Here is a 20,778-nt window from a genome sequence, read left to right on the forward strand (position 1 = left end):
AAATAATAAAAATTATTCCTATTCTAATACCCATTTAAAAAAACTAAAAATAAATCTATAATAAACTACTAATAGCCCTTAAAAGGGCCGTTTTAGGGTATTGCCCTAAGTTAAACATCTCTTTTACCTGAAAAAAATACAAAGTCCCCCTAACATTACAAAGCCCCACCCCCCTAAACCCACAAAATAAAAAAACTATCTAAAAAACATAATTTATGTAAGAATTTACCTGATAAATTCATTTCTTTCATATTGGCAAGAGTCCATGAGCTAGTGACGTATGGGATATACATTCCTACCAGGAGGGGCAAAGTTTCCCAAACCTCAAAATGTCTATAAATACACCCTCCACCACACCCACAATTCAGTTTAACCAATAGCCAAGAAGTGGGGTGATAAGAAAGGAGCAAAAGCATCATCAAGGAATAGGAATAATTGTGCTTTATATAAAAAAATCATAACCACCATAAAAAGGGTGGGCCTCATGGACTCTTGTCAATATGAAAGAAATTAATTTATCAGGTAAATTCTTACATAAATTATGTTTTCTTTTATGTAATTGGCAAGAGTCCATGAGCTAGTGATGTATGGGATAGCAAATACCCAAGATGTGGAACTCCACGCAAGAGTCACTAGAGAGGGAGGGATAAAAATAAAGACAGCCAATTCTGCTGAAAAAAGAATCCACAACCCAAATCAAAAGTTTTAATCTTTATAATGAAAAAAACTGAAATTATAAGCAGAAGAATCAAACTGAAACAGCTGCCTGAAGTACTTTTCTACCAAAAACTGCTTCTGAAGAAGAGAAAACATCAAAATGGTAGAATTTAGTAAAAGTATGCAAAGAAGACCAAGTTGCTGCTTTGCAAATCTGATCAACAGAAGCTTCATTCTTAAAAGCCCAGGAAGTAGAAACTGACCTAGTAGAATGAGCCGTAATCCTCTGAGGTGGGCATTTACCCGACTCCAAATAAGCATGATGAATCAAAAGCTTTAACCAAGATGCCAAAGAAATGGCAGAAGCCTTCTGACCTTTCCTAGAACCAGAAAAGATAACAAATAGACTAGAAGTCTTTCTGAAATCTTTAGTAGCTTCAACATAATATTTCAAGGCTCTTACCACATCCAAAGAATGCAAAGATCTCTCCAAAGAATTCTTAGGATTAGGACACAACGAAGGGACAACAATTTCTCTACTAATGTTGTTGGAATTCACAACTTTAGGTAAAAATTTAAATGAAGTCCGCAAAACCGCCTTATCCTGATGAAAAATCAGAAAAGGAGACTCACAAGAAAGAGCAGATAATTCAGAAACTCTTCTAGCAGAAGAGATGGCCAAAAGGAACAATACTTTCCAAGAAAGTAATTTAATGTCCAGAGAATGCATAGGCTCAAACGGAGGAGCCTGTAAAGCCCTCAAAACCAAATTAAGACTCCAAGGAGGAGAGATTGACTTAATGACAGGCTTGATATGAACCAAAGCCTGTACAAAACAATGAATATCAGGAAGATTAGCAATTTTTCTGTGGAACAGAACAGAAAGAGCAGAGATTTGTCCTTTCAAGGAACTTGCAGACAAACCCTTATCCAAACCATCCTGAAGAAACTGTAAAATACTAGGAATTCTAAAAGAATGCCAAGAGAATTTATGAGAAGAACACCATGGAATGTAAGTCTTCCAAAATCGGTAATAAATCTTTCTAGACACAGATTTGCGAGCCTGCAACATAGTATTAATCATCGAGTCAGAGAAACCTCTATGACTAAGCACTAAGCGTTCAATCTCCATACCTTCAAATTTAATAATTTGAGATCCTGATGGAAAAATGGGCCTTGAGATAGAAGGTCTGGCCTTAACGGAAGTGGCCAAGATTGGCAACTGGACATTCAAACAAGATCCGCATACCAAAACCTGTGTGGCCATGGTGGAGCCACCAGCAGTACAAATGAATGCTCCATTATGATTTTGGAAATCACTCTTGGAAGAAGAACTAGAGGCGGAAAGACATAAGCAGGTTGATAATTCCAAGGAAGTGACAACGCATCTACAGCTTCCGCCTGAGGATCCCTGGACCTGGACAGATACCTGGGAAGTTTCCTGTTTAGATGAGAAGCCATCAGATCTATTTCTGGAAGCCCCCACATCTGAACAATCTGAAAAAAACACATCTGGGTGAAGACCATTCTCCAGGATGTAAAGTCTGGCGACTGAGATAATCTGCTTCCCAATTGTCTATACCTGGGATATGGACCACAGAGATTAGACAGGAGCTGGATTCCGCCCATGCAAGTATCCGAGATACTTCTTTCATAGCTTGAGGACTGTGAGTCCCACCTTGATGATTGACATACGCCACGGTTGTGACATTGTCTGTCTGAAAACAAATAAACTTGTTCTCTCTTCAGAAGAGGCCAAAACTGAAGCGCTCTGAGAATCGCACGGAGTTCCAAAATATTGATTGGTAATCTTGCCTCTTGAGATTTCCAAACACCCTGCGCTGTCAGAGATCCCCAGACAGCTCTCCAACCTGAAAGACTTGCATCTGTTGTAATCACAGTCCAGGTTGGACGAACAAAAGAGGCCCCTTGAATTAAACGATGGTGATCTAACCACCAAGTCAGAGATAGTCGAATATTGGGATTTAAGGATATTAATTATGATATCTTTGTATAATCCCTGCACCATTGGCTCAGCATACAAAGCTGAAGAGCTCTCATGTGAAAATGAGCAAAGGGGATCACGTCCGATGCTGCAGTCATGAGACCTAAAACCTCCATGCACATAGCTACTGAAGGGAATGACTAAGACTGAAGGTTCCAACAAGCTGAAACCAATTTCAGATGTCTTTTGTCTGTTAGAGACAAAGTCATGGATACTGAATCTATTTGGAATCCTAAAAAGGTTACCCTTGTCTGAGGAATCAAGGAACTTTTTGGTAAATTGATCCTCCAACCATGTCTTTGAAGAAACAACACTAGTTGATTCATGTGAGATTCTGCAGAATGTAAAGACTGAGCAAGTACCAAGATATCGTCCAAATATGGAAACACCGCAATACCCCACACTCTGATTACAGAGAGTAGGGCACCGAGAACCTTTGAAAAGATCCTTGGAGCTGTTGCTAGGCCAAAAGGAAGAGCAACAAATTGGTAATGCTTGTCTAGAAAAGAATCTCAGAAACTGATAGTGATCTGGATGAATCGGAATATGAAGATATGCATCCTGTAAGTCTATTGTGGACATATAATGCCCTTGCTGAACAAAAAGCAGAATAGTCCTTATAGTCACCATCTTGAATGTTGGTATTCTTACATAACAATTCAAAATTTTTAGATCCAGAACTGGTCTGAAAGAATTCTCTTTCTTTGGAACAATGAACAGATTTGAATAAAACCCCAGACCCCGTTCTGGAAAGGGAACTGGCACAATTACCCCAGATAACTCCAGGTCTGAAACACACTTCAGGAAAGCCTGAGCCTTTACTGGGTTCACTGGAATGCGTGAGAGAAAGAAACTTCTCACTGGCAGTCTTACCTTGAAACCTATTCTGTACCCTTGAGAAACAATATTCCAAATCCAATGATTTTGGATTGAATTGATCCAAACATCTTTGTAAAATTTTAGTCTGCCCCTACCAGCTGCGCTGGAATGAGGGCCGCACCTTCATGTGGACTTGGGGGCTGATTTTGATTTTTTAAATGGCTTGGATTTATTCCAGACTGGAGAAGGCTTCCAATTGGAAACCGTTCCTTTAGGGGAAGGGTCAGGTTTCTGTTCCTTATTCTGACGAAAGGAACGAAAACGGTTAGCAGCCCTAAATTTACCCTTAGATTTTTTTATCCTGAGGCCCCATCAACTTTGGGGATCTTTTCCCAAAACTCCAATCTATCAGTCGGCAAAGGGTACAGTTTCTTAAACCTTGAAGAAGGAGTAAATGAAGTACCCAGACTATTCCATACCCTAGAAATTACATCTGAAATAGCATCAGGAACTGGAAAAACCTCTGGAATAACTACATGAGGTTTAAAAACCGAATTTAAACGTTTGCTGGTTTTAATATAAAGAGGACTAGTCTCCTCCATATCTAATGCAATCAACAACTCTTTTAATAAAGAACGAATATACTCCATTTTAAATAAATATGAAGATTTGTCAGTGTCAATATCTGAGGCAGAATCTTCTGAACCAGATAGATCCTCATCAGAGATAGATAAACCAGAATGCTGTCGGTCATTTAAAAATTCATCGAATTTATGAGAAGTTTTAAAAGACCTTTTACGTTTATTAGAAGGTGGTATAACAGACAAGGCCTTCTGAATAGAATTAGAAACAAATTCTCTCACATTAACAGGAATATCCTGAACATTAGATGTTGAAGGAACAACAACAGGTAATGGATTACTACTAATGGAAATATTGTCTGCGTTTGAAAGTTTAGCATGACAACTAACACAAACTACAGCCGGAGGAACAGTTCCCACAAGTTTACAACAAATGCACTTAGCTTTGGTAGAACTGACATCAGGCAGCAGCATTCCAGAAGTAGAATCTGAGACAGGGTCAGATTGAGACATCTTACAATATGTAATAGAAAAAACAACATATAAAGCAAAAAAAAATTTTCAGGTAAGAAATAATTTTCTTTTCTTTTTATTTTTTTTATAGGCATTTCCTAAAATGAAACTGACAGTCTGTAAGAAGGAAATATACTGATTAACCTGAATCATGGTAAATATAAGTATAAAACATATATTTAGAACTTTACATATAAAGTGCAAAACCATAGCTGAGAGTGTCATAAATAAAAGAAAACATACTTACCAAAAGACACTCATCTACATAAAGTAGATAGCCAAACCAGTACTGAAACGAGAATCAGTAGAGGTAATGGTATATAAGAGTATATCGTCGATCTGAAAAGGGAGGTAGGAGATGAATCTCTACGACCGATAACAGAGAACCTATGAAATAGATCCCCGTTAGGATGACCATTGTATTCAATAGGTAATACTCCCTTCACATCCCTCTGTCATTCACTGCACTCTGAGAGGAACCGGGCTTCAGCATGCTGAGAAGCGCATATCAACGTAGAAATCTAGCACAAACTTACTTATCCACCTCCATAGGAGGCAAAGTTTGTAAAACTGAATTGTGGGTGTGGTGGGGGGTGTATTTGTAAGCATTTTGAGGTTTGGGAAACTTTGCCCCTCCTGGTAGGAATGTATATCCCATACGTCACTAGCTCATGGACTCTTGCAAATTACATGAAAGAAAGCCTAATTTACCCATTGACCTGAAAAGCATTTGTATGGGCATTGCCCTGAAAAGGGCATTCAGCTCTTTTGCTGCCCTTAAAAGGGCATTCAGCTCTTTTAAGAGTGCCCACCCTAATAAAAAAAACACACCCCAAAAAACCTTATAAAAACCTAACACTAACCCCTCTTTAGGTAGTCACAGTTGTTGAAGTCCCGCTTGAACAATCTTCATCCCGGTGGCTCCATCTACATCCAGCCGGCATCTTCATCCAGCCAATAGAATGAGAACTGCTTAAATCCTATTGGCTGATTTGAACAGCAAATAGGATTTTAGCAGCCCTAATACCTATTGGCTGATTCAAAATTTTCAGCCAAATGGAATGAAATGGTACCCCCAGTATAAAAGGGGTGCCTTGCATATCAATCCTCAGTGTGCGGCGGACGATTGCATGAAGAGGACCTCCACGTCGGATCAATGGACCTCCGCCTGGACTTTCACCTTGGACTTCCGCCTGGACCTCCGCCTTGGACCTTCGCCAAACTGCTCCGCCTCCGCAGGGATGAAAAAGATGCCGGTCCCATGATGGATGAAGATGGAGCTGCTGGATGAAGATGCCGCCTGGATGAAGACTTCTCGCTGCCTGGATGTCCGGACTTCAGGAACTGTAAGTGGATCTTCTGTGGTTTTTTAAACTTTTTTAGTGTTAGTGTTAGGATTTTTTAAACTTTTTGGGGTGTTTTTTTTTTTAGTTTAGGGTTTGGGCTTTTCTTAAAAGAGCTAAATGCCCTTTTCAGAGCAATGCAAAAGAGCTAAATGCCCTTTTAAGGGCAATGCCCATACAAATACCCTTTTCAGTTTTTTTTTAAGTTAGGTTTTTTTATTTTGGGGAGTTGGTTGGGTGGTGGGTTTTACTGTTGGGGGGGTCTTTGTGTTTTTTCTTTTACAGGTAAAAGAGTTGTTTAACTTCGGGCAATGCCCTACAAAGGCCCTTTTAATGGCAATTTGTAGTTTAATGTAGGCTAGGGTTTTTTTTTTGGGTGGGGTTTTTTATTTTATAGGGCTATTAGATTAGGTGTAATTCTTTTTTATTTTTGATAATTTCGTTTGTTATTTTTCATAATTTAGTTTATGTTATTTTCTGTAATTTAGTATTTTTTATTTTTTTGTAATTAGATTTTATAGTAGTGTTAGGATTTTTTAAATGTGTAATTTAGTTTATTTAATTGGTAGTTAGTTTAATTTTAGTTTAATAGTTATATTAATTTAATTGTTAGTTTAAACTAAACTAACGCCCTCTGGTATTTGGAGTCAGTCAGGAAAGGGTCTAACGCTCACTTTCCAGCCACGACTTTTCCATACCGCAGATCCCCTTACGTCAATTGCGTATACTATCTTTTCAATGGGATCTTTCTAACGCCGGTATTTAGAGTCGTGGCTGAAGTGAGCGTTAGAAATCTAACGACCAAACTCCAGCCGCAGAAAAAAGTCAGTAGTTAAGAGCTTTTTGGGCTAACGCCGGTTTATAAAGCTCTTAACTACTGTGCTCTACAGTACACTAACACCCATAAACTACCTATGTACCCCAAAACCGAGGTCCCCCCACATCGCCGCCACTCTATTAAATTTTTTTAACCCCTAATCTGCCGACCGCCACCTACGTTATACTTATGTACCCCTAATCTGCTGCCCCTAACACCGCCGACCCCTATATTATATTTATTAACCTCTAATCTGCCCCCCACAACGTCGCCGCCAGCTACCTACAATAATTAACCCCTAATCTGCCGACCGCAAAGCGCCGCCACCTACGTTATCCTTATGTACCCCTAATCTGCTGCCCCTAACACTGCCGACCCCTATATTATATTTATTAACCTCTAATCTGCCCCCCACAACGTTGCCGCCACCTACCTACACTTATTAACCCCTAATCTGCCGAGCGGACCGCACCGCTACTATAATAAAGTTATTAACCCCTAATCCGCCTCACTCCCGCCTCAATAACCCTATAATAAATAGTATTAACCCCTAATCTGCCCTCCCTAACATCGCCGACACCTAACTTCAAGTATTAACCCCTAATCTGCCGATCGGAGCTCACCACTACTCTAATAAATTTTTTAACCCCTAAAGCTAATTCTAACCCTAACCCTAACACCCCCCTAAGTTAAATATAATTTTATTCTAACGAAATAAATGAACTCTTATTAAATAACTTATTCCTATTTAAAGCTAAATACTTACCTGTAAAATAAACCCTAATATAGCTACAATATAACGAATAATTATATTGTAGCTATTTTAGGATTAATATTTATTTTACAGGCAACTTTGTATTTATTTTAACCAGGTACAATAGCTATTAAATAGTTAATAACTATTTAATAGTTACCTAGTTAAAATAATAACAAAATTACCTGTAAAATAAATCCTAACCTAAGTTACAATTAAACCTAACACTACACTATCAATAAATTAATTAAATACAATACCTACAAATAAATACATTTAAATAAACTAACTTTAGTACAAAAAATAAAACAGAACTAAGTTACAAAAAATAAAAAAATATTTACAAACATAAGAAAAATCTTACAACAATTTTAAACTAATTACACCTACTCTAAGCCCCCTAATAAAATAACAAAGCCCCCCAAAATAAAAAAATGCCCTACCCTATTCTAAATTAAAAAAGTTCAAAGCTCTTTTACCTTACCAGCCCTGAAAAGGGCCATTTGCAGGGCATGCCCCAAAGAATACAGCTCTTTTGCCTGTAAAAAAAACATACAATACCCCCCCCAACATTAAAACCCACCACCCACATACCCCTAATCTAACCCAAACCCCCCTTAAATAAACCTAACACTAAGCCCCTGAAGATCTTCCTACCTTATCTTCACCTCGCCGGGTATCACCGATCGGTCCTGGCTCCGAAATCTTCATCCAACCCAAGCGGGGGCTGGCGATCCTTCATCCGGCGGCTGAAGAGGTCCAGAAGAGGCTCCAAAGTCTTCATCCTATCCGGGAAGAAGAGGCGATCCGGACCGGCAACCATCTTGATCCAAGCGGCATCTTCTATCTTCATCCGATGACGACCGGCTCCATCTTGAAGACCTCCACCGTGGACCCATCTTCTTCTTCCGACTACTTCCCTACGAATGACGGTTCCTTTAAGGGACGTCATCCAAGATGGCGTCCCTCGAATTCCGATTGGCTGATAGGATTCTATCAGCCAATCGGAATTAAGGTAGGAAAATTCTGATTGGCTGAGGGAATCAGCCAATCAGAATCAAGTTCAATCCGATTGGCTGATCTGATCGCATTCTATTGCCTGATCGGAGTGAGGCGGATTAGGGGTTAATACATTTATTATAGTAGCGCTCAGGTCCGGTCGGCATATTAGGGGTTAATAAGTGTAGTTAGGTGGAGGCGACGTTGGGGGCGGCAGATTAGGGGTTAATAAATATAATATAGGGGTCGGCGATGTTAGTGGCAGCAGATTAGGGGTACATAGTGATAACGTAGGTTGCAGCGGTGTACGGAGCGGCAGATTAGGGGTTAAAAATAATATGCAGGGGTCAGCGATAGCGGGGGCGGCAGATTAGGGGTTAATAAGTGTAAGGTTAGGGGTGTTTAGACTCGGGGTACATGTTAGGGTGTTAGGTGCAGACGTAGGAAGTGTTTCCCCATAGGAAACAATGGGGCTGCGTTAGGAGCTGAACGCTGCTTTTTTGCAGGTGTTAGTTTTTTTTTCAGCTCAAACAGCCCCATTGTTTCCTATGGGGGAATCGTGCACGAGCACGTTTTTGAGGCTGGCCGCGTCCGTAAGCACCGCTGGTATCTAGAGTTGCAGTGGCGTTAAATTATGCTCTACGCTCCCTTTTTGGAGCCTAACGCACTGAAAACCCTGCCATTCTGTGAACTCTAAATACCAGCGGTATTTAAAAGGTGCGGCCAGAAAAAAGCACGCGTAGCTAACGCACCCCCTTGGCCGCAAAACTCCAAATCTAGGCGATAGTTTTTTTAATTTGACAGGTAAGTTTTAATTTAATTTTAGATAGGGAAATTGTAATTTTAATATAAAGTTAGGGGGGCGTTAGGTTTAGGGGTTACTAGTTTAAATTAGTTTATTGTGATGTGGGGGGCTTTTGGTTTAGGGGTTAGTTGTTTAATTTAGTACATTTCATTGTGGGGGGCTTGCGGTTTAGGGGGTTAATAGGTTTATTATAGTGGTGTCGGTGTCAGGGAGCGGCGGAATAGGGGTTAATATCTTTATTATAGTGTGAACGATGTTAGGGTATGTGGGAATAGGGGTTAATAACTTTAGTATAGTAGCGGCGATATCAGGGAGCAACAGAATAGGGGTTAATACATTTTATTAGTGGCGCCGATGTCGAGAGCGACAGATTAGGGGTTAATAACTTAAAAATAGTGTTTGCTTTGTGGGAGGGCCTCGGTTTAAGGGTTAATAGGTAGTTTATGGGTGTTAATGTACTTTGTTACACTTTAGTTATGAGTTTTACGTAACAGTTTTCTAGCGTAAAACTCATAACTACTGCTCTTAGATTCGAAATGGATCTTGTCGTTATAGGGTGTAACGCAAGTTTTTTTGCCTCACTGCAAAACTCGTAATGACAGCTCTATGGAAGTCCCATGAAAAAAGTATTTTTTCTGAGTGTGGGACTGTCGTTGCGTTACAGGCTAAAAGGCTTGCAGTACAGCTATACCGACAAGACTTGTAATGGCTGCGTTGCTGTTTTAACACTGAAATTACCATTTTTTCAGCGTTAAAAGATGAACGCACAACTCGTAATCTACCTGAAAGTGTTGAACTGTGTATTTACTGTAAATATTTGACATTCTTTACATAGGGGAATATGTTCTTACTATTTTTAAATAGATATTCCTATATATATATATATATATATATATATATATATATATATATATATATCTGTAATACGCATGATAACCAACATACATAAAAAGCTTACTTCTAGCAGAGATAGCATGCGCGTGGGAGCGATAAATTGCACTTGTAATCTAGCCCTATGTGAGTCTTGCAGGAAAAACAACTACATTAATCTAGGCACATGTTTTTATTGCTAGCTGAGTGTTCATAGCGTAAGATTTTTGTAAGTCCCATACTCATAACTACCCCTATAATAGTAAATTATATTTTTTGCTTTAGTATGTCTTTTTGGAATATAATGGAAACTTGTAACACTAAAGGTTATAAAAGTTGGAAACTGGACATTTATCAAGCTTTAACATAAAGAGTCATATTACGAGTGGAGCACAAAATTGCGCTTTCGCAAGCACAATATTTGCTTTCCACTCATAATACCAGCACACACAATATTGTATGCTGGTTTCTGAACTGACTCGCAATGCGAATGCAACCTTGTGTTCTCATTGCTAGGAAGCTATGTGCTCAATTGAGTGCTCTTCCATAGGCTCCACACAGCATGAGAACTAGCACGGAGAAGGGGGTAAGTCCCGCAGCAATGGGCAGCAAATATAAATATATACGTATATGAATATATATTTATGTGTTAATATGTTTATATACACATATAACACATAATATATATAAATGTATATAAGCATATACATATATATTTACAGGGAACACACAGTTCCCATAGACCGCAGTGTAAATGCACTTTTCAGTGCAGTTTGTTTTCGTTACACCTGCCACATTTAACCCCATAAAACTGCTTCATGCAGTTTTTTATAAAATAATTAAAAAAAAGATACTATTTTTTTATTTTATTTAAACACAACCTCACACTAAAGTTTGGGGGCAATTGGGGCACATTTTGAAAACTAACCAGATGTTTGACCTCTGGTTAATCTTCGGAGCACTAATTGCTACCACAAGCTCATGGTAGCAATAACTAATCACGTGCAATGGCTGGTTATTTATTGCGTAACCACAAACAAGGGAATTTGCCTGTTTGTGGGTGTGCAATAAATCAGCGCACCTCTTGTAATCTAGCTCAAAGTAAGCAAGTTCAAGGTGCATGGTATGACTACATTGTAATATTATAGAGGCATTTTCTGTTACCCAGATTCACAATGTATTTTCTGGAAGAGCCATATCATCATTAACTCATCCACAACATTAAGCCTGCGAGATTATCTGCTAGATTGGAACTTTTAATTAATTTATTAGATACCTATTACTCATATCTAAACTCGCAATCACATATTTGTTACTATCAGAATCCTTTTTTTTCCCCATACATTTTGCAAACCTAATAATCTTCACTTCTGGTTCACCCATTTCGAGACGTTACATGATTACAGAACATTTGTTAATGTGTAGCTCACATTCTTCATAAAAGCTATAATGTATTGCGGTAATTTGAGATATCTAATGTATTATTAATGCAATTGCGGTATACTTGGGCTTTTTTCAACAACAAGTATTCTGTTAACTAGAACAAAAAGTCAGATTGGATTAAAAACCAGGATTTAAAGGGACAGTCAACCATAGAATTGTTATTGTTTTAAAAGATAGATAATCCCTTTATTACTCATTCCCCAGTTTTGCACAACCAACACAGTTATATTAATGTACTTTTTACCTCTGTGATAACCTTGTATCTAGGAACCTTCTTCCAGCCCCCTGATCACATGACTGTGACTGTTTATTATCTATTGTCTTGCATTTAGCATTGTTTTGTGCTATATCTTAAATAACCCCCTGTGCCTGAACACAGTGTTATCTATATGGCCCATGTGTACTTTCTGTCTCTTTGTGTTGAAAAGAGATTTAAAAAGCGTCATTTAAAATATGTGATAAGAGGCAGCCCTCAAAGGCTTAGAAATTAGCATATGAGCCTACCTATGTTTAGTTTAAACTAAGAATATCAAGAGAAAAAAGCAAATTTGATGATAAAAGTAAATTGGAAAGTCAATTAAAATTAAAAGTCCTATCTGAATAATGAAAGCTTAATTTATACTTGACTGTCCCTTTAAAAACATCCTAGGATCTTGCAGACATAGTTGAACGTGTTATTTAGAATTAGGGCAAAGGATAAAAAGTTTCCAAATTGCTGAGGTATGTTTTCTTGGATTGTAAAACTAATGTAATTTGTATTATTATCAATCAATATCTACTTATTGGTTCACAATAGTTTTACTTGTATGTCACACTATGTTACATTAATGATGTCACAGGGCTATCATATGAACATCATATAGAGTACTCAGCATGGGGTTTTATAAAGAAAATCATATTGGGGAATGCTGGTTTAGGGGCCGATTTATTATACTGCGAGTGGACATAATCCGATATTGTGGATCATGTCCGCTGCACATCAATAAATGCCGACAGCATACGCTCTCCGCATTTATCTTTGCCGCTAGCAGGGGGTGTCAATCAACCCGATCGTATTTGTTTGGGTTGAATCCTGTCCGCCGCCTCAGAGCAGGTGGACAAGTTATGGAACAGCGGTCTTTAGACCGCTGCTTCATGACTTCTGTTTCCGGCGAATGCTGAAGGCTCGCCGGAAACATGGAGCTTGATAAATATGCCCCTATCAATCTAAATCAAAGGAGCACAAATTTGTTATATTGTGAGAATTCATTTATTTCATTACTTCATTAGTGAGTCTAGATTTAAATGAACATTTATTTGAGTTGTGTTGCAGAGTCAGTTTAGAGGAATACATTTCCAAGCCTTTGTAAGAGAGATGTGAGGAATGGCCTTTTTGGAAAACCATGAAGCAATTTTAGATACAAATGGATTCAAGTACCCCATAGGTAGCATCAGACTAAAAAAAGCCACTTTCTCTGTCTCTTAACACTTATCTCCCTCTTCTCCTTCTCCTCTCTCTCCCTCTCCTATCTCTGAAAACGTATCTCTTTCTTTCATTTTTCCTCCCTCTCTCTACCTCTCATCGCTTTCTCTCTTCTTTTTTCTCTATCCTCCTTTTATTCCCTCTCCTTTCTCTAAGCCTTTATTTATCTCTCTCTCTTTCCTATCTATCTCTATCTCACTCCTATCTCTAAACACTTGTCTCTCACCTCTCTCTTTTTTCTCTGTCTCACTCTTTTTTCTCTCTCTCCTATCTCTAAACACTTATCTTTCTCATCTCTCTCTTTTCTTTCTCTCTGTATGTCTCCTATCTCTAAACATTTCTCTTTCTCATCTCTCTCCCCCCTCTCTCTCTCTCTCTCTCTCTCTCTCTCTCTGTCTCTACTTGGGAACATTAGAGAATTGCCCCTGCCGCAGCCAAACTATATTGTTGTTGCTTACACATTAAACAATAAAAGTGATAAGGAACTCTGTGTATCTTTGCTGTCCCCCCCCCCTCTGTGTGGATGACTGTGGCTTCAATGCTGAACTCTAGATCAGACTTTGACAGCATTGCATTACTTTCTAAAAATGCCTCTGTGATGAGATGCTATCTGGCAGTGCCCAGTTTTGTAGTTAAAACTAAGTTCTCAATCCAATTGGTACCAGCTTTATTTTTATCTATGGACTTGCTGGATTCATGCCAAGGAAAAGGAGCTGTGCGTTGCAGAGTATGAAATAAAGAACTGTCAGCATTCACTCTATCTGCTGTAGCTAACACTATAGCTTCATGGAAATATTTAGCAAACCAGTGGTTGGAAACATGGAATAGTAATTATTATTTGACATTACGCCCATTGTATTAAGTATTATTTATATTCTTTTCACCTACCACCAGCATAGATTATTATTTCCTGTCAAACACAAATGGAAAACTGCTCTTTTGTATCCCTCTGTAATTATACTTGTCATTAACATTGTCATTATGTGTTAACACGTATTTTATTTTTTTCAAAACTGCTCAGGAATCAGTAAGCTTCAAAGATATAATTTTTTACTATATTACAAATTGAGGTGAAATATATCTTTCATGTGCGTGATTGGACTCTACAAGCTGAAATAATATAAGGAAAAAAAGGCTAGTGAATGATTTTACATCTTAATTTTATCCATATCAAGATATAATATGGCGCTGTCTGGGAGGTTTGCAGTGAAGTGAAACACCACTTTGTGCTTGTTTTATACCTGAAACTGACATACATACATGATTAAAGGTTTTGCTACATACGGAATGCAAGGTTTGACCTGTGGGTTACCTCGAAGTTTATATGCCAGATTAAACAAAACCAGTACAAAATCAGACAAGGACTGGCAATTAATTAATTGCAAATATACAGATCTATGAAACTGCTGTCAAATGCTTGTAAGGATGTTTATTTAAGACAGAGAGACAGAATATGGTAATGTATTTATGTAAAAACTCTGAATAATTTCATACTTTCCAGAGCAGCGTATTTGTATTGCGGGAAAGTTTTTTTTTTTCCAGTGAGTGAATTGGTTCTGATTGTCTGAAATTTTTTTACAAGAGTGGTTCAAGACCTTAAATTTTGATAAGTTAAAAAGTTGTGCAAAAAGACTTTCAGCTAGATATATATTTATCATTGTTATACCCTTAAAGTCTTACCTGTGTTCTAAGTCAGAAGAAAGATGTGAGACTGAGGTCTGGGTCATGCTAAAAAGAAGGCTGTGAGCATGGCTGGAGCACAGGACTGCACTAAGAGGAAGAGATTTAGAACAGCCGTGAGCGCCCTCTGTGCATCCCAATGTCAGATGCGTCTGCAAAGGAGTGAACAAAGTTTAGCGAACAGGGTAGTCATGCTTCTTCTAATAATAACCCAATCTGTGTGACCTGCAATTCTACTAAACATTCCGTGACTGCTGATGTTTGGCACTAGTTTCCTTTGTAACAACTTCAACCTATTCCTGACTTTCACCTCTAGTTAATCTCCTAATCTTCTAAATACCTTATATAATTACCAATCAAGTATGAATCCAGCAGAGATGGGAAGCATTATTGGCACCCTGTCTTAGCAACTTACAGCTCTGACTTACTCTATGCAAGAGTTGCTGGTTTCAAAGTTGAACTAATTACAGAGAGATGAAGGCCTGTATGTACAGTCATAAACTGCGGAACTACTATCACATTGCTTACCATGGCTTCATCTACTGCTGAAGGTTCTTGCCCATCTGTCAACCCTGGAGTACAGAAATCAGGACATCTGGCCTCCTTAAAGCCAAATCTAAAACTACCTGATAGCTGCCTGTCAGGTAGTTTTGTCAGGAAAAGTGACGTACTTAGAACTTGGGAGTCTTTTGTTAATGTGATGAGCACACTCTATGATGATCCCCATTATACTTTTTCTGCTCAAGCTTCAAAGAAGTGTCAATGATCAAGGAAGAAGGTCTGTAGAGGATTATGTCTGTAATTTCCACTGCTTTGTCAGTTATATAAATGTGAATGCTCCTGATCTCCTTGATCAGTTTAGTCTGAACCTTTGTAAACAACTTAAACTATTTACTGTAGATGACAACACATGATCATCATCTGGGGAGTTTTTGGAGCTAATCACGTCCCCCTCTCGCATTGCCAGGGGAATCTGAAAATGCCATGCTGCAGTAAAGAACTTAAGTGAGCTGTATGGAGGGTTAAGTTTTCAAGCTACTCTTACCTCCCTAAATCCCTAGAGACCCCCAAGACCCACAGATTGAATGTATATTGCCTGCTCTTGTGTGTGTGTGTTGGGGGTGTAAATAGAAAGCACAATTCTTTACAAATATAAACAAAAATTAATTCCTATTGGCTGATTGAAATCTTTCAGCCAATAGGAATGCAAGAGGCACCATCCCTTGCATTGAAGTTCCAGTGCACGGCAGCGACCGTATGAAGAGGATGCTCCACGCCGGATGTCTTCAGGATGGACCCGCTCCGTGCCGGATGGATGAAGATAGAAGATGCCGTCTGGATGAAGACTTCTTACCGCATGGATGAAGACTTCACCGGCTGGATTAAGACTTCTTGTCACATAGATGAAGACTTCTTGCCGCCTGGATGAGGACTTCGCTGGCTGGATGGATCCTTCAAGCGGGACTTCAATAACTGTAAGTGGATCGTCGGGGGTTAGTGTTTTTGAAGGTTTTTTTTGGGTGGGTTTTATTTTTAGATTAGGGTCTGGGCAGTAAAAGAGCTAAATGCCCTTTTAAGGGCAATGCCCATACAAATGCCCTTCCCAGGGCAATGGGTAGTTTAGGTTTAGATAGTTATTTTATTTGGGGAGGTTGGTTGGGTGGGTTGTGGGTTTTACTGTTGGGGGGTTGTTTCTATTTTTTTTACAGGTAAAATAGCTGATATCTTTGGGGCAATGCCCCACAAAAGGCCCTTTTAAAGCTATTGGTAGTTTATTGTAGGCTAGGGTTTTTTTCCATTTGGGGGGGCTTTTTTATTTTTATAGGGATATTAGATTAGGTTTAAAAAAAATATATTTTTGATAATTTGGTTTATTATTTTTCATAATTTAGTGTTTGTTTTTTTTGGCAATTATGGCGAGATTACAAGTTTTGCGTTAAGCTTAAAAAGCAGCGTTAACAGGTCCTAACACTGCTTTTTCACTACCGCTGCTATTACGAGTCTTGCAGGTTTAGGGACACCGCACACTTTTTTGGCCTTACCTCAAAACGACATACATAAACTTCGTAAACCCTTTTTTCTATGGGACTTCCATAGTGCTGGTATTACAAGTCTGTCCTGGGAGGCCAAATAGTGAGCGGTACACCCTCTACCTCCAAGATTCGTACCGCATTCTAAAGTCAGTAGTTATGAGTTTTACACTACAACGCTGTAGCATAAAACTCATAACTAAAGTGCTAAAAAGTACACTAACACCCATAAACTACCTATTAACCCCTTAACCGAGGTCCTCCTGCATCGCAAACACTATAATAAAATTTTTAACCCCTAATCTGCTGCTCCGGACATCGCCGACACTAGAATAAACATATTAACCCCTAAACCGCCGCACTCCTGCCTCGCAAACACTAGTGAAATATTATTAACCCCTAATCTGCCGCTTCTAACATCGCCGCCACCTACATTATACTTATTAACCCCTAATCTGCTGCTCTGGACATCGCCGCAACCTACATTATATTTATTAACCCCTAATCTGCTGCCCCCAACATCGCCGACACCTACCTACATTTATTAACCCCTAATCTGCCGTCCTCAATGTCGCCTCCACTATATTAAATGTATTAACCCCTAAATCTAAGTCTAACCCTAACCCTAACACCCCCTAACCTAAATATAATATAAATAAATCTAAATAAAATTACTATCATTAACTAAATTATTCCTATTTAAAACTAAATACTTACCTATAAAATAAATCCTAAACTAGCTACAATATAACTAATAGTTACATTGTATCTAGCTTAGAGTTTATTTTTATTTTACAGGTAAGTTTGTATTTGTTTTAACTAGGTAGAATAGTTACTAAATAGTTATTAACTATTTAATAACTACCTAGATAAAATAAATACAAATTGACCTGTAAAATAAAACCTAACCTAAGTTACAATAACACCTAACACTACACTACAATTAAATAAACTAAGGCCTAGATTTAGAGTTCGGCGTTAGCCGTGAAAACCAGCGTTAGAGGCTCCTAACGCTGGTTTCTTACGCACTCCGGTATTTAGAGTTTATTTACCGCGACTCAAAATACACCTAACGCTCAACTTTCTACCGCCACCTCAGACCCAGTAGTAAACATATACCGATAAAAAAAACATCCACGAATCACAAAACAAATATTACACAAAGTACACTTACACTCATACAAACACTACACTATCTTTATTTTTCATATTTATTTTGTTTTCGTTAAAATACAAAGGATTAAAGTTGCGAGATCTCGGGTGTTTGAAATAAATCCACAAAAATCCATTTTCCCATTGACTTACATTGACACACGGGAAAAGACCCTCATATACCTACATCTAACTAATAACATTATCACAAACATACACTCATCGATGCATACAAACAATATACACCACATGACATACACAAAATTTTTATTTATTACAAAAAGAACACGATTTAGTTACTTTTTCACACAAGCTCATGACGTCACTCACTTTACGAGGAAAACCAGTCTTAGAAAAAAAATTTAGAAATCTTTAGAGCCTCCATTGACTTCTATTGGGAAGACGTGCTCGTGCACGCGAAACCCTCATTTCCCTAACGCACGCAAATAGCGTAGACTGAAAAACTCCAAATACCAGCGCTAGAAAAAACATGATTTCATGCGTTAGACCTAGCGATGATAAATAGATCAAGAAATGACTATTTCCCTATGGTGGACTTATGGTTTTTAATTATTAAATATTCACAACACCATAAATTTGTTTCACACTTTTAGATTACATCAACTACAAATCCACATCACTAGTAACACATTATTATTTCAATAAAATTACATTTAAAATTAAAATAAAATTCTATACACATTTCTGGATTCACAAACACTACACAATGGGAAACACCTCTCATTTACCTTTATTATTGCATTTCAGTTATTCAACTCATATGCTTGCAGCAACTGCATATTTACATAGGCTTAACACATAATCACTCATGGATGCACATACATTACTTTTAACATTCACTCATACATGTGCATTCAAATGATGGGGGAAAAACACATTACATTCTCTAGAGGAATCACAAAACACAACATATGGATTTTACTGTAATTTTAACATCATGATTCCATCACAATAAACCATTAGGAATTACGTACAACAAGAACATCATTACACCAGATTACAGATGTCACTTTATGGGAAGGAACAACAATGCCAGACCGCTATATAGAAGTCAGCATATGTGGGACACAATCACAATATATACGTATATGTACATAACACGCATCACCCATCACGCAACCACAAAGCACACATTTAGATTTTATTCAGCACACAATAACAATGTAGTCAAATACAACAACACAATGAGGATTTCACAACTACATAGGCAGGTTAATAATATCATGACGTCATTACAAGATTCAACCATACACATCACAGATTCACCACTGTACCGCCCCTTTAGGAACTTTAACACTCAATACTACAATACTACATATACGTAAACAACTGTTTGGAACAGCATTATTAGGGAGATTTCAATGGGACAATTAAGAAATATTGTCAGATCGCAAATCACTTATATATATAATACTACAGATGACAGCCGGAAGTTATTCAGTATTAGTGCCATTTTTATGGCACGCATACAATATTGTCAGATCTAAAATCACTTATATATACAATACTACAGATGACAGCCGGAAGTTCTGATTTTTTATGGCGATTTGAATGGGACGCATACAATATTCACATCTCGGCAATCACTTATATATATAATACTACAGATGGCAGACGGGAAGTTCGGAATTATTATTGCGATTTTAAAGGGACGCATACAATATTGACATCTCGGCAATCACTTATATATACAATACTACAGATGACAGCCGGAAGTTCTGATTTTTTATGGCGATTTGAATGGGACGCATACAATATTGACAGCTCGGCAATCACTTATATATACAATACTACAGATGACAGCCGGAAGTTATTCAGTATTAGTGCGATTTTAAAGGGACGCATACAGTATTGACAGCTCGGCAATCACTTATATATACAATACTACAGATGACAGCCGGAAGTTATTCAGTATTAGTGCGATTTTAAAGGGACGCATACAATATTGACTGCTCGGCAATCACTTATATATATATACAATACTACAGATGGCAGACGGGAAGTTCGGAATTATTATTGCGATTTTAAAGGGACGCATACAATATTGACATCTCGGCAATCACTTATATATACAATACTACAGATCGCAGACGGGAAGTTCGGAATTATTATTGCGATTTTAAAGGGACGCATACAATATTGACAGCTCGGCAATCACTTATATATATAATACTACAGATGGCAGACGGGAAGTTCTGAATTATTATTGCGATTTTAAAGGGACGCATACAATATTGACAGCTCTGAAATCACTTATATATACAATACTACAGATGTTACTTTATCGTTTACAAACAATGTTGCAGCAACATTGATCGATCACATTCGATGCACATTATACACAACTATGCACTTTCATTCATGTTAGCCTGGACGTGTGCTTGTTACTATAAGATCACGTTTAAGAAATATTTATTACGCATATGAACAAACATTACAAACATGCACTGTATGTGTGATATTTGACACTTTCACATTGAGAATCATTGTTTGAAACTAACATTTCAGCAAACAACAAATAAACGCCCACTGTGAAAGCATTCGCGCCGCTCACATACAAACAAGTGAATACAATCAGCAATCATTACAAACTCAATACCATTGGACTAATTGTACTATAAATCCCCCAAACAACATGGCCAAAGCATCACTTGTGATCCACATCAGATCAAGTGCATACCTTGTTACGCTGTTTTGAAAGATGGATGACGATGACATGGTAGACGCTGCTGGTGCTGCTATTGGCGAACTAGCTGTTGGTCGAATCAGGCAGCCTCGGCGGCTCAGACCGAGACGAAGGGGTCGTCTGGTTCGAGGTCCTCGTGTC

This window comes from Bombina bombina, chromosome 4 (assembly GCF_027579735.1).
Source record: "Bombina bombina isolate aBomBom1 chromosome 4, aBomBom1.pri, whole genome shotgun sequence".
NCBI lineage: Eukaryota > Metazoa > Chordata > Amphibia > Anura > Bombinatoridae > Bombina > Bombina bombina.